We start from the raw sequence: 16,640 nt of genomic DNA on the forward strand, positions 1-16,640 counted from the left end.
ATGTTTATTTCTTTAGTTTTGAGAGAGGGAGAGTGGGAGCAGGGGAGGGCTAGAGACAGAGGGAGACAGAATCCCAAGCAGCCTCCGTGTTGTCGGTGCAGAGCTTGACATGGGGCTTGAACTCATCACCTGTGAGATCTTGACCTGAGCCGACACTAGAGTTGGACACTTGACTGACTGAGTCACCCAGACGCCTCTGTGGCAGTGTTTCTAAATATCCCATTAGCTCTCTGAAAGCAGGTTAGAATTAGCCTCAGCAGCTAATGGAAATTGAATGGAATTTGAATGGAAATTGAAGCCCTCCTTCCGACCACATCTGCTTGCGCAATTTTGTCATAGGTTATGATGTCCTTTAATTAAGGACGCCCGTTAATTTATCATCCTAATGGGCACGGTTAAAAAAATTCTGTAGGAATTCTTTTTTTAATTGGAGTATAGTTGACACAGGGTTACGTGAGTTTCAGGTGTGCTCACCGTAAGGGTAGCTATCCTTTGTCACCCTGCAGCACTATTACAATATCATTGACTGTATTCCCTATGCTGTATCTTTCTTCTCTGTGACTTATTCATTCCATAACTGGAAGCCTATATCTCCTTCTCCTCTTCACCCCTTTGGTCCATCCTTTCCCTCTGGCGACCATCGTATTGTTCTCTGTATTTATGAATCTGTTTCTGCTTTCGGTTTGTTTATTCTCTCTCTCTCTCTCTCTCTTTTTGATTCCACATATAAGCGAAATCATACAGAATTCATCTGACTAATTTCACTTAGTAATAGTGTCGAGGTCCATCCATGTTGTTGTAAATGGTAAAGCCTCATTCTTTATTTATGGCCGAGTAATATCCCGTCGTGTGTATGTACCATACCTTCTTTGTCCATTCATCTATTGGTCCATATCTTGGCTATTGTAAATATTGCTGCAATAGACCAAGGGATATGTGTATCTTTTCAAATCAGTGTTTTTGTTTTCTTTGGGTAAATACTCAGTAGTGGAATTAACTGGATCACATAGTATTTGTGTTTTTTATTTTTTGAGGAAGCTCAAAAGGTTGTGCTTTCCACAGTGATGGCACCAATTTGCATTCCTAGTGGGAACATTTCTGAGAGTGAAGAGGGGAGTGATCATTCCTTCTGGACAGCCCGCTAAATTGGAATATACCGTGACCTGGAACGTAAGGTCAACCATCCTGTAACCCATCTTTGGTTCCTTCCGAATTCATGTCAAACATAAATTAAACAAACAAACTTTGCAGGTACTATTTGTTGTAAGGTTTAAATAATACTGAAATAGTATTTGTGGGCTAACATATGGTCACTTGTAAATAATCTCTGAGTGCTGAAAGACAGAAGTCCCTACTTCATAATTGGCTATTTGGGTCCATGTTATACATCACCAAAAGCAATTCCAAACTCTCCAGTTGGAAGAGATCCAATATTAATTTAATATTTAAGGACTTCTAGATCTTTTGTAAAGTTTAACTGTTCAAACATACAAAATATTTGGTTTGGCATCTTCTAGAACATAACAGATACTGATATGATACTATATAGTCATTTTCATCTTGACTAGAGTTAAGATTTTAGAAATGGCTGAGTCATGTTTATAAAAGTATGGAATCTCGTTTTATTCTATCTATGATTTTAAATGCCAATAAAGCATGCTCCTCAAAAGAAGATTTGTATTTTAGGTATGGAAAGTTGTGTTCATGTTTCAGAAAGGAAAGTAGGTAAGTGAGGTTTGAAAGTGTGATTCTCAAATAGTATTAAACTATTAAATACAAAACACTGACCTTTAAAAATATAAATTTCAAGTAGCTGAACAAAATATAGATGATGAAATACATAGGGATAAAAATGGCTTCAGTAAACTGGTTCTTTTTTTTTTTTTTTTTTTTTTTTTTTAACAGCAGTGTCAATATACCTTGAGATTCAGGCCTCGTCCAAAATAAATTTTAAGAATAAATGAAGTTTCTTTTCTTAATCCCACGCACCTCTACCGACCGTGTATTAAATTTATAAATGAGTACCTCATTTCGCTTAGCACTCAAAAATTTGGTTGTGATTTTTTTCCTTTGGATTTTCCAGGTGAAAATGGGGAAGCATTTCAAAGGAATTCAAAAATTCGAAGGACGTATTATAGACCACTTACATGTCCAATAATTAACTATGAATATATACCTACGTATTGATATTGCATTGACATATACATCCTCTAAATAGTGAGATAAGGTTCATAATTGTGCAATCATTGTACGTATTTTTATATTTGCAATATATTGTTACACAAAGGCACAGGCCGAAATTTATTTTTCTTTTGGGAGGTGGGGACCAATTTAGGTAATTGCCCATGAAAATCACAGAATGGACAAAGAGACTACCTCCAATCATTAATAAAACATCTCAGGTCGGATTTCTCAGAGTGGCTTTCAAATCTGATTAGAAATTTGAAATATTGCTGTGCATATAAATGGGTAAGATAAAGAACACTCTTGAGGAGATACAGACGCTCAGGAGGATATCAGGAGCACATTTAGCTGACAGCAGGCAGTGCCACGAGGTACCCAGTCACTGTTTCCTTCTGTCCTCTGGTCCTCTTTCAGTAGCACACCAGAGAACAAAATTAAAACAATGTTGAAAACAAACATGGTGTCCCGATTTCCTTCATGCCCCAGCACCTTCCGGCACGTTAGTCTCGCTTTTCGGTTTCTCCTGGCATTGCAACTCGCCATCAGCAGGAGCGCTGGGGATGCTGGCTCCCTTCTGTCTGCCTATTGTGATGGAGTCAGGGTTTGGGGACCTACAGCAGGTTTCCATGGCGACTGACTAATCCACAAGTGGAAGGTGATGGGGCGCCTCAGACTCCCGAATTCTATTTTGGAAGATCACTATTTTATCACTCTTCTGTTCTGAGGCGTGAATTAATTGTGCAAGATCAGGATGGGAGAGAAATCGTGACAGCCTGGAACAGGCATGCACTTTTGGTGAGGGGGTGTTTGGTGCTTGTAGGTATCCACGGTCTCAGCCAGGGTTCTAGCTGAGAAATAAACCTAGATATCAGATAAATAAAGAGATAGATGATAGATAGACAGAGAGATAGATATCAAAACAATAGATAGATGTCAAAGGAATAGATAGATAAATAGATAGACAATAGATAGATAAGACAGGTACCAATATAAATAGAAGATAGATAGATACCAATATAAATATATGGTAGATAGATAGCTATTGATAGAGATGATAGGTAGACAGATAGATAGATACATAGATAGATAAAGAGAGAGGCCAACAAAGACTTATGCAAGGAATCGGAGTACCTGGTGGAGCGGCCCAGCAAGGTGGAAATTCTCAGACAGATGCTGACGACAGCAATTCACAGGCCCCATATCTCCTTCCTTGGGGAAAACCCATTTTTGCTCTTAAGGCCTTTCAACTGACTGCAGGAGGCCCACCCTGATTATCGAGGATAATCTCCTTTACTTAAAATTAACCGATTGTAGACGTTAATCACAGCACACCTAGTTTAGCGTTCGATCGCCTAACTCTGTACCATAGCTCAGCCAGGATGACACATGAAACTAACCAGCATATCAACCATAGGTATTCCGAAGTCCATTTGTTAGGATATTTGGGGATTGTCATCAAAATGCATGGCTGCCTTCGTCTCAGTGTGATGATCTATTAGGGGCAGAAAGAATTGGCCTTTCTTTTTTTCTTTTTTTTTCTGAATCTAATTACTTGGGAGGTAGAGTACAGGTTCACTGATGGGACTCCATGGGACCATGGGACTCCACGCAGACCGTTCAGCCACCTTGGGGTCTGGGCAACGATTGCTCTGCTCCAAGGACTCTAGAATCAGTCAGCTTGAGTCAGTGCTCTGGTATCACTGCTTAACCTGAGATAGTGATCACAATAGAGTGATCTGGAACATGAGGACCATGCGAGCACTAATGTGAAGGAGAATTGCAAGGAACATGTGAATAAATGAGTACATAAAGATCTTAGAATCGTGTTGGATGTGTCCCAGGTGAGTGCTTGGTCAAAGGTAGCTAGTGTGGTGAATGTTGCTGATGTTTCTCTGCACAGGCACTGCACGTGCCTCATCATCCTGTTAAGGCCTCACAATACTCTTTTGGGGTTTTTAGAGTCGAAGGGACTGAGTCCCAAAGAGGTAATTAGCTTCCCCAAGGTCACAGAGGTAGTAAGTGGAAACATTTCAATAGCAAGCAATTTCAAAGCTGAAGATCGGAATCACGGTGCTATCCTGGTTTTCCAACAGAAGAATTGAAATAGAAATGAACTGAACCTTTCTGATCAACAGAAAAATCTCTAATATGCTAATTTTGATCCCCTATCTTCCCAGTATCTGCTCATTATGATTTACAGTCGGTCTCTGTCCATCTTTAGCAATGCACACACATAGATCGGGAGGTTTCCCTCATTGGGGATAGAGCCCGTGTTGTTTATTATTACATCTCCAGCTCTATCAATATATCTGGCTCATATTAAAGGCTCAATAAACATGACTGAATATGATATACGTGGTATAAGCTCGCTTTTTATAGCAAACCAGAATACTAATAAGGATAGCATAAATATAATCTTTATCTGGTACTCTATAACTCGTTTTGATTCTGTCAACAAGCAGGCATGAAAAATCCACTATCTTGTAAAGGAGGAATTCTGGGGCACATTCCTAATGGAGAGTGACAGAGGAAGGTGGTTGTCAAATGCACGTTCTCAAGCAGGATTCTTATTCAAAAAATGGGGTGACAAAAATCTGACAGAAAAAAAAATGTCTGGATAGCTGAAACGCTAAATGAGCTCAGGGACAAGAGTGGAGGCCAAGGGTAATCAAAACAGACTGTCTCCCTGGATCCCCAGCTTGGTTCCATCCACGGCTAGAAAATGGAGGTGCTGCTTACACCGTGATGGCCTCAGCAGATCCAGAGAAAACACAGACATTGTCAACTCCTGTTTCACACCTGCGCTCCCTGTGAAGAGCTTTGGAGTCAATTTGTGTGAAGTGAGTGAAGTTGAAGGAGAACAATTTCCTTATTGAAGGAAAAACAACTACTGTGGCTCCAGGAGGGTGAAGGGAAGAAGCTGTCGTGATGGGAAAGGCTTCAAGACAAGTTTGAACTGATAGTGTGGTGTGCTGGTCCCTGGCCTTTGAGGAATGGGGGCTTGGGAAACAGGAGGGAAGAAGCACAGGGACACCTGTCATTCCTTCCCTGAAAGTGGGGAGGAGAACGTCACAAACAAGAAAACCGCGACTGACAAAGGATCTAGAACTAATTGTTGCAGAGTTAATACAAACTTTCTAAGCAGGGTCACAGAGGGTCTCTGTTCGCTCCATCCCAAGTTACTGTGGCAGTCCTAATGCAGACGGGCTTCAGTGAGGTTTAAGCCCTGGTACAAGTCATTTCTGGAAGTACCTGTAAACAAAGAGAGATCATGTATGATGTCCTTGCAGTTAGGAGACTGAATTCTGGCGTCACAGCTTGCTGGATGGGGAATTGAAGTCAAACTGGAATGTGATCTCCTGCGGTGTTTCACGGGGATCTGTCCTCGGCTCTATCGATGCCATGCCACATTGAGGGGAATTATTGAATCGAAACTGCAGAGTTCACAAATCGGGGGAAATTAGAAAACATTTCATAATAGATCCAAGGCCCTAAAGGTCATGGTCAACTAATCAGTAGGCTGAATAAAATTAGACAAAATTTAATGGGAATCAATGTAATGACCAAAACTTGGGACTGAAAGGTCGATGGCGAAAGCCCAGGAGGGAGATGGTGTGATTGTATGAAACCCTACTTAGCTGACCCTAAGTTCATGCAGGAGAAGTCAAGACAGTGTTCTGCATGCCAAACTTCTGATTTGGACTTCAGCTCTTTCAAATAAATATACAATCTATTATAAGTAATAAGAGAGCCGTTTGGATGTATGAAATATTTCTATCATATCTGGGGTTTGGACTTCATTTTTATACCCAACTCTTTAAGTCATGGAATGCATTTATAGACTTGATGTCTCATAAACCAGGACTGAGTTCTGACTCTTTACTACTATATTTTCTGGGGCACACCACTTAATTTTTCTTTGTTTCCTTATCTGTAAAATGAGAAACAAGACATCCATAATGTCCTTGTGAGGGTTGTATGTTAAAGCCCTTAACCCACAATACATAGCCAACAAATGTTACTGAAGATATGATTCAAGAACAATAATGGTTGCTTCAAATTTACGTGTTGGCATGAGGCGAGAGCTCAGACTGGGACTCCCAGAGAGGATTCCAAGTCTGCTTAGATGTCAACACTAACTTTTGAGTGTGGTCACACCCACCCTATTCCCTTTCCCTCATACCCTCACTCTTACCCCAGTCTGCGGGAAGAGAGAGAAAGAAAGAGAAACCAGAGAGTTGATCTGGGTTTGGATGCAAGCCAAATAGTCAATAGTATGTCACCAGAAAAATGTCACTGGCACCAGAATTTAGTGGCTGGAATCAGAGTCATTTCACTGAGTCTGAAAGTAGCTAGCTTCTATGGTTGAGGGCTGTTGACTGGGTCTTTGGGAAGGGGTCCTGACTCGGGGTCACCGATACTTTTGTTCCTTCCTTTCTTAAGCCCTTACACTCTCTTTTTATGGACTATCCTTGTGTGTCTCGGACACAGGAGCTTGATCTAAAACCTAAAATAATGAAAAGGCTCTTTGGGTCTCTAAAAGGAACATACTGCCTAAAAGAGCTGTTTCTGGGTGAAATGAATCACCTCATGAGGTAGTGAGTTCCCTGTTGCTAACAGTGTATGAGTAAAGGCATGCTTAACTCAGGCATCAGAAGGAAGTGGGTATGGGCACAAATAGTTTAAAGATCTTCCCAGAATGGAATTCTATGAATCTTGTCACATGGTTGAGCCTTGTGCTATGTCAATTTATGCCTTAGCATTTTAAAATCTGAAGTGATAGAATACTCTTTGATAATATATTCAATAGTGGTATATTATCTTTATATATTTTGCAAATAGCCGTAATGTTGTTTTCAGTAAACCACTTTAAAACACATGCTTATACTGCCTATGTGTAGGCAGTGGCCAGTAATGACCAGTACACTACATGTAGTGACCAGTAGATCACTGGTTATCATGACTCTTATATAAGAACATTGTTAAATTTTTGGTCTATCATCATAATTGTTTAAGCAAATCACAGACCTTATGTGATTTCACTCATACATACATCAATCAATATGCAACATCTGCTTTAAAAAAGGATATTTTCTTATATAACCATTTTGCCATAGTTATAATCTTACAACAAAATTATCGATACTTCACTGATATCATATAGTACCCAGACTGTATTTAAATACCATAGATTTTCTCAAAAGTATGATTTTAGTGGTTATTATATTAATGTATCACAGTTTATTCAATCGGTGCTCTATTAAAAGGCATTTGGGTTGTACTGAATCTTTTCTTTTATTTTTATTTTCTAATTTTTTAAAAATATTTTTAAAGATTTCATTTTTAAGCAATCTCTGCACCCAACATGGGGCTTGAACTCACAACCCTGAGTCAAGAGTTGCATTCTCCACCAACTGAGCCAGCCAGGTACCCCAAATCTCTTGCTTTTAAAAATAATGTCACAGTTGGGGAGCCTGGGTGGCGCAGTCGGTTAAGCGTCTGACTTCAGCCAGGTCACGATCTTGCGGTGCGTGAGTTCGAGCCCCGCGTCAGGCTCTGGGCTGATGGCTCGGAACCTGGAGCCTGTTTCCGATTCTGTGTCTCCCTCTCTCTCTGCCCCTCCCCCGTTCATGCTCTGTCTCTCTCTGTCCCAAAAATAAATAAAAAGCGTTGAAAACAAATTAAAAAAAAAATAATGTCACAGAGAATAATCTTGTGTCTAAGTAATTTCTTACTTTTGCTAGGTGAAATAGATTTCTAAACACGAGATTATTCAAAAAAAAATTTTTTTCAATGTTTATTTATTTTTGGGACAGAGAGAGACCGAGCATGAACGGGGGAGGGGCAGAGAGAGAGGGAGACACAGAATCAGAAACAGGCTCCAGGCTCTGAGCCATCAGCCCAGCGCCCGACGCGGGGCTCGAACTCCCGGACCGCGAGATCGTGACCTGGCTGAAGTCGGACGCTTAACCGACTGCGCCACCCAGGCGCCCCTAAACACGAGATTATTCAAAAAGAAACTGTATGTCATTTTGCTAAGGATGGTCTGTATTTTTCCATTTTGGATTCTCACCAACAATGCACGAAAGTCAGTTGATCCACCGCTCTTCCAATGGATGATGGTGTTAAATCTTTGGTGAAATATCAGTGAAGTCAAAATCTGCCTTTCTCTTCTTCTAAATGAGATTGAGCATTTATCGTGTGTTTATTGGCCGTTTATACTTCTACTTTGAAATATCTTTTCATATAACCTTTCCAATTTCATAGCAGCTTGTTGATCTTGCTTTGGGATTTTTGCGATCTCTGTGTCTGTCTCTTCCTCTGATAGAAGTGTAAATTGCAAGTCTTTTCTCCCTGTGTCATTTGTCTTTTGATTTTGTTTTTGTTTGTTTTCATGTAAACACTTTCATTAGTGTTTTTATAAAATTTTAAATGTTTATTTATTTTTGAGACAGAGAGAACACAAGCAGGGCAGAGGCATAGAGAGAAGGAAACACAGAATCTGAAGAAGGTTCCAGGCTCTGAGCTGTCAGCACAGAGCCCCACGTGGGGCTCAAACCCACAAACCGCGAGTTCGCGACCTGAGCCAAAGTCGACCACTTAACTGACTGAGCCACCCAGTTACCCCCATTAGTGTTTTTGAAATAATGATTTACTGGGGCGCCTGGGTGGCTCAGTCGGTTAAGCGGCCGACTTTGGCTCAGGTCATGATTTGGTGGTCCGTGAGTTCGAGCCCCGCATCGGGCTCTGTGCTGACAGCTCAGAGCCTGGAGCCTGGTTCAGATTCTGTGTCTCCCTCTCTCTCTCTGACCCTCCCCCATTCATGCTCTGTCTCTCTCTGTCTCAAAAATAAATACACGTTAAAAAAATTAAAAAGAATTAAATAATGATTTATTGATTTTGAGTAATTATTAGGAAGAAGAAAATAGAAATAAATATACTCACAAAATAGAAATAAATTCACCTATTTTTCTTCTACTTCTCTGATTTCACATTTTTACACTGAGATCTCTGATTTACTTGGATTTTATCTTGGTTTACTATATGATCTGGACTCATATCTTTACATATATAGCTATCATAAGGCTACCCAGTTGTTCCAACATGATTTACTTAAAAAAACTAATTTGAGGTGCCATATTTATCATATAAATTGTTATAAGCATTTGAATATATTTCTGGATTTTCTGTCCTATTCCCTTGGACTGTCTGTCTCTACATGTGTCAATAGTCATTGATTTTTTTATTTTTAAATTTTTTTTAACGTGTGTTTTATTATTGAGAGACAGAGACAGAGCATGAGCTGGGCAGAGAAAGGAGGAGAAACAGAATCTGAAGGAGGCTCCAGGCTCTGAGCTGTCAGCACACAGCCCGATGCAAATCTCGAACTCGTGAACCATGAGATCATGTCCTGAGCTGAAGTGGCACACTTAACCAACTGAGCCACCCAGGCGCCCCGCCAATAGTCATTGATTTGATTAAATTGGCTTTATACCCACATTTCCCTTTTTAAGGGTTAAGCTGGCCAGTTTTGTTTGTTTACTTTTTTCATTTGAACTTTGTAACCAAAGTTTCAACTCCAAGAAGAAGATATCATTGATGTTTTTTATTGAGAGTGTATTAAATTTACAAACTATCTTGGTGGGGGAGCATTTATCTTCATGACACTGACGCTTTTTATCCCAATACATGACATATTTTTCAATTTGTTTTAGTAAAACTTTGAGTCTTTGCATTTATTAAATTTATCCCTGAAGAAATTTGTCATTTTGTTCATTTGTAAATGTTGTATTTGATTCTGTCATTGAGCATAATAATATTGGCATTGTTTTTCTCAGATATGCAATCGACCCAAATAAAGATTATTTACTGCTCTCTTTCCAATTATTATGTTTCTAAATGCTTTCACTTATCTACTTGCATTGGCTATATCCTACAACATCATTTTTACAAAGTCATGCAGATAAACAAAGTCAATTGAAAGCATTACTCATAAGCCCATTAACTGAAGTGTTCTTTCTAAATTTTACCTGTTTATTCTTTATTTTGAAAATTTGGTAGTGTTTTTCCTTAACATGCCTTCCAGTATTTACAGAATAAACTACCAAACAGTACGCATACTAGATCAGAGATTGTTTAACATTGTGGAGAGAGCCTGTCTTGGGTCAGTGATAGGTCTGTGGTTAAATCTTGATTCTGCTACTCAATAGATCTTTCACTGTGGACATAGAACTTGTTGAAACCAGTTTTCATAGGTAGAAAATGAGATTTCTGCAAAGTATAAATGGATTCGGATACGTGTGCATAAAATGCCTAGCAAAATATTTACCGTAGTCATAGCTATTAATATTAGTTTCTTTCATCCTTCCGTGAGAGCATGAACAACATCTAACTAATCACAGCCTGCTAGCAGAACATCTTGGATAGAGTAGGTTTTCAAAATATGGTTCCTGAATTAAATTTTTGCAGATGGGAAATGTCTGTTGAGTATGGTTTTCCTAAGCTATGCTAGAGACAGAGGTAAGAAGCAGAGGAAAAAAAGGTATTTTGTGTGTGAAAAATTTTTGGACGTTCTTCCTTTTTATATCACCTCAAACCTGGCATGCAAGAATCATGCTTATTTTGCAAAGGAGATAACTCTGGCTCAGACAACTGAAATGCAACGAGCCAGAGTTAGATCTAGGAATTTAATTCACGTCTTTCTTCTACATGTCACTTAATGGCCAGTGCAGGTCTGTTATTTAATAAAGCTAGGATTCAAAATCAGTCTGTGGCTTATGGGCAGATGCTTTCAAAGGGCATAATATCAAGTGTTGTTCACATTTCAAAATGAGCACTGACATACACTGTACTGAGAATGCAGATTGATATAAAATTTCTAAAGGTCAGTTTTGCACTTTCAACCAGTGTAAAAATAGGTGAGGAGGGAATGCAAACGAGTGCAGCCATTTTGGAAAACAGTATGGAGGTTCCTCAAGAAGCTAAAAATAGAAGCACCCTAGGACCCAGTAATTGGACTATTAAGTATTTACCCAAGGGATACAAAAATACTGATTCCAAGGGGCCCATGCCCCGTTGTTTATAGCAGCATTATCAGATAGCCAAATTATGAAAGAACACGAATGTCCACCGACTGATGAATGGATAAAGATGATGTGGTATGGCTATCACTCAGCCATCAAAAAGAAGGAAATCCTGTCATTTGCAATGACATGGATGGAACTAGAGTGTATTATGTTAAGTGAAATAAATCAGGCAAGACAAATACCATAGGATTTCACTCATATGTGGAACTAAGAAATAAAACACATGAACATAAGGGAAGGAAGAAAACAAAAGAGAAGGAAGCAAACCAGAAGTTACTTTTATTTATTTTTTTCTGAGAGAGAGAGAGAGACAGAGAGAGAGAGAGAGAGAAAGAGAGAGAGAGAGATCCCCTGGGATCATGACTTAAGCCAAAATCTAGAGTCAGACACTCAACCGACTGAGCCTCCCAGGTGCCTTGAGACTCTTTTAACTATAGAGAGTAAACTGAGGGTTGCTGGAGTGGAGGTGGGTGAGGGATGGGCTAAATGGGCGACGCGTATTAAGGAGGGCACTTGTGATGAACGCTGGGTGTTACATGTGAGTGATGAATCACTAAATTCTACTCCTGAAACAAATGTTACACTATATGTTAACAAACTAGAATTTAAGAAAAACGTGAAACAAAAAGAACCCTAAAAATAGTTGAAACCTAATGAGCAGGAATTACCATATCTAGGAATTTACCCTAAAGAAATAATCAGAAATGTACATGTTGATGTTCTCCAGTGAGAGCTCCACACCTTTGCTTTTTCCTCTGGTATCTGAGCTCCTTAGGGATCTGATCTGCCCTCTGCTTCTCTTCACCCTCAGCGCAGGTGAACTCAGCTGTTTGTTCTTTTTTTCTTTCTCTATTTTTATGATGCCAAATATTAACAGGATGATGACACCTCTCCAGACTGTATTTCTCCACGTTTCCCCTGAAATGAAGATCTCTATTTCCATTTCCTTCATGGACATATCTATTTGTTTCCCATAAAAGTAACCACACACAGAATTGAAACCATAAACTCTATAATATCCAAATCCCACAGCCAAATACGTTCCTCGCTTGAAGTTCACAATCAGCGAATGGCATCACCTTCCATCCAACTGCTCAAACAAAACCCTGGGTATCATATTTGACCACTGCTGTTCTCTACTCATCCACCATCCGTCCACATATGTCCTATTGGCTTTGCCTTTTAAATATCATGGAAATCCAGCCACTTCCTTTTGTTCCACCCCTTGGCCACCTCCTTGGCCCCAGCTAATATCCCGTCTTGCTTGGCATCCTGTAGGATCCCTTTGCTTGTTTCCCCTTCAGCTCGCGGGGTCACTTTCTCTTTCATCTTGCCGCACAGTGAAGTTTGAGGCTGGAGAGGGGCTCTTTCTAAAATACGAATGCAATTATTTCAACTCACTTCTTTTATTTTTATTTTTAGAGGGAGAGAGAGAGCAAGTGGGGAAGAGGGCCAGAGGGACAGAGAGAGAGAGAGAATCTGAAGCAGGCTCCATGCTCAGCGTGGAATTGGATGTTCAACTTACTGAGCCATCCAGGTGCTCCTTAGCTCTCTTCTTAAAGCATGCCCATGGATTCCCCCTAGGATGAGTTTAAGCAAACCAGGCATATTATCACTTACCACTCTCGTGCTACTGGCTCGCTGCACCAACCGGAACCCCTGTAAGCCCCAGAACAGTCCACACACTCTTGTGTCTCCAGGACTTCTCATGCGATGTTTTCTTTCCTTGGAATACCACAAGCTCTTCCCTCCCACCTGCCTGAGAGATTTCTACTCCTATCTGTTTCCCTTTAGACATTACTCCCTCCCAGAGGACTTTCTGACTCCCAATTACGAGTAGGTGGTCCTGGGATACCTTCTTCATATACTATCACATTATGTTTTATTCGAATTGTTTATTTAGCTTCCTCTGATGTTATGAGTGTAGCGATTGAACCTGCGTCATTTATCCCGGTGCCTTGCACGTGTCTCCACGCATGATAAACATTCCACCAACCTAGGCTGAATGGAGGATCTCCATCACAGTGCTGTTTGCGACAGTAAAACATTGAAAAGAGTGCACGCTTTCGACACAAGCGTGGTTATACATACCACAGCACACCCACATGATGAAATCCTAGCACAATGATTTAAAAAGCGTCATGGGGGTGCCGGGGTGGCTCATTCGGTTAAGTGTCCGACTTTCGGTTTCGGCTCAGGTCATGATCTCACGGTCACGAGATGGAACCTGGGTCAGGTTCCACACTGAGCATGGAACCTACTTTGGACTGTGTCTCTTTCTCTCTCCCTCTCTCTGCACCTTCCCTGCTTATACACTCTCTAAATGAGTAAGGAAATAAATATTTAAAACAAAAGGATAAAGCATGATGTTCTGAAGTGCATTTGAGGACAAGGGATTTTATGGAAAAATATAGGTTAAGAAGACATTTGCAATGCGTTCCCAATTGCCTAAGGAAAATAGCTAATATTTTAGAGATTAGATTTGCAAACATTGTGCTAAGTCTTTTAAATCAATTATCGTGTTTAATTTTTATAAGAACATAATAAAACGGGTGCTATCATTATCTTCATTACAGAATTGGCAGTTACCCCGGTAGAGAGTGGCTGAATCAAAGGAACTTTCTTTATTCATGGATTCAAAACCAGGTTTTGCCTGATTTTTAAGCACACACTTTGAAACTGTAGGAAGAGACAGATGGGTAGATAGAGCTTTGTGTGTGCACACACGTCAAACGTACTATTTTCCCATTGTCCACATTAGTTTATGAAACATAACAACCTGTTCAACATTCTTCTCCCTGGAGGAGAGGAATATAGGTGATCACTTTTTTTTTTTTTTGAATGTGTATTAGTTTTGAAAGAGACAGAGACAGAGACAGAGAAAGAAAGCAAGTGGGTGAGGGGCAGAGAGAGAGAGACACATACACATGCAGAGTATGAAGCAGGCTCCAGGCTCTGAGCTGTCAGCACAGAGCCTGACACGGGGCTCAAACTCACCCTCTGCGAGATTTTTTCTCCTACTTTCCCATAGGGAGCACGCATTATCTAATAAAGAAATTGAATAGTACATTAAAAAAAAAAATCTCTGCTAGTAGTCTTAATCCTCTAATGCACGATGCCTCTCCATCGCATTTGTAGATCGAGAAGGAGCCACCTGACAAACCACGGCGAGACTCCATTCCTCCTGGATATCCAGGTTTATGGACACATGTGTCATCCTGAGCATGCGGGGTATAGCTACACAAATCATCTGCACAACAGAGACCTGTCACAGGCAGATGGAAGATGGTCACGGGCACGTGGTTACTCCATGGACTGCATTTAGGTCTCGTTCCAATGGCCAGAGCCAAATGCATCATTCTAAGAATGGAAGTTGAGACTCTTTTACTCATTCCCAATCCCTTGACCAAATTTTTGGAACACTTTATATGCTAAAAGCCATGCAAGGATCAGGGGGAATACAGAGAGGAGAGATGCAGATTTCTGCCCCAGAAAGAAGGAATTCAGAATCGGGTTGTGGGGCCGGCGGAATAATCTCAGCAGATAGGGTGGGAGTGCAGCGATTGGCCTGAAGGACACCAGCAACAGGGCAGGGAGGGGAGCACGGCTCAGATTTTGGCATCGGCTCCGGTGGGCCTGGTACAGACTGAATCCCTGGCCTGCGTGTAACACCCGCCTTTTCAGAGCGCCGCCAACCAAGTTCAGATTTTATTTCAGATGATACTTTCCACATCTGGCTCGGTTAACATCGGTGTGGATGGCCTCCTCGCCTTCTCCTCTTCTGGAAATATGCAAACTGAGAGCACATTCTTGGCCCTCGCTGCTTTGTGTCAAAGTTGGCACAGAGGTCAGTTTTTACCTGTTCCTCTTTCTTGCCCACGACCCTCTGGACTTTGTGCAGACTTAATTGTGCCCAGCTGGGTGTACTTTGCCCTTTCGCTGAATAGGACAAAGGAATACTTACCCTCCCCCATTTTCAAAGGCTTTCCCTTTCCCTTTGGATTTGTGGTTCAACAAACCACATCTTCCTTGACACAGCTCCCAAATTACCTTAATAGCCCGTGGCATCTAAAGGGTGACCTCCCTCCTGTCCTGGATCCTCTGGTGCCTTTCAGTCACACCTGCAGTCATTTAAAATGGTGTCACCAAGCTGTGGTCAATTCCTGGCAACAGCTGCTAAGCAGCATTCAAATCTTTTATTCCTTACTGGACAGAGCCATGATTTATAATTAAAAGACTTCTTTGTCCTCCACTTTCAAATATTAAAACTAAATTACATCTAAATTCTCTTCTCTCTTCCCCTCCCCCCCCCCCCTCGCTTTCCCTCCCTACCAGCAGCATCATGGCGTCATAGTCCAATGCAAGATCATCTGTTGACTTCAAACCCTTGGGTGTCAGCCCCACACCTGATAGTCCCAACTGTCATGTCAAAGCATCAGTTTCTTCAGCTGTAAAACAAAGAATAGTCTATGTTTGGGAGAAAAAATAGAGACGGTAAGATCCTGTTAAGAGTAGTAAGCACTGTAAATCAAAGTAAAGGTAAGGGAATAGACAGTATGGGGGTGAATTTTAGATCTCAGGATCAGAAAAAGACTCTCTGACAATGTGACACTTGAACAGGAGGCCAAAAAGAGTGACTGAGCAAGCCATGAAATTATCTGGGGAAAGAACATTCCAGGCACAGAGGGTAACAAATGCATCCAACTGGGTTATGGGGAGCTTGCATGGTGTGCTCAAGGGACAGTGAACCAACAGGTATGGCTCAGAGTCAGTGAGTGAGGTGGGGAGGTGATACAAGATCATGTCCTCCATAGGCTTAGAGCTAAGAGGAAGATTTTGGATTGGGGTATTAAAAGCCATTAGAGGATTTTTAGTGGAGGGTGAGGGCGACATGATAACAGTTTCGTATTAGGAGGGACACTGCACTGCATGGAAAATAGATTGCTAGGACACAGAAATAGAAGCAGGGAGACAAGATTGATGATCCTGCAGCCTAGCAGAGGAGTGATGACAGGGCCTTGGACTGGGAGTTTGTCATGGCATCCCGGAACAATTACATTCAGGATAGAGGCATGAGAGAGAGGAGAAAGTCAGAACTCAGCTCTTGTCCCAAGCAATTGGGTGAAAGAAGTCGCCATTTACTGATACAGGGAGGGAGGACTGATTTATGGAGGTAGAAATCAAGAGGTTGGTATCATACAGTATAAGTTTAATATGATTAACAGATGTCCTCCTCTGAGATTCAGAGGAGAAAGCTAGATATGTCATTTAAAGATGGGGCCGGAGAGCAAAATTTGGACTTATTGGTGTATACACCAAAGGCTGTGAGGCCATCTGGTAAGACGGGCTTAGAACTTGGAATTGACCACA

The sequence above is a fragment of the Puma concolor genome, chromosome B3, assembly GCF_028749965.1.
Source record: "Puma concolor isolate L17-30 chromosome B3, mPumCon1.1.hap2, whole genome shotgun sequence".
Lineage (NCBI taxonomy): Eukaryota > Metazoa > Chordata > Mammalia > Carnivora > Felidae > Puma > Puma concolor.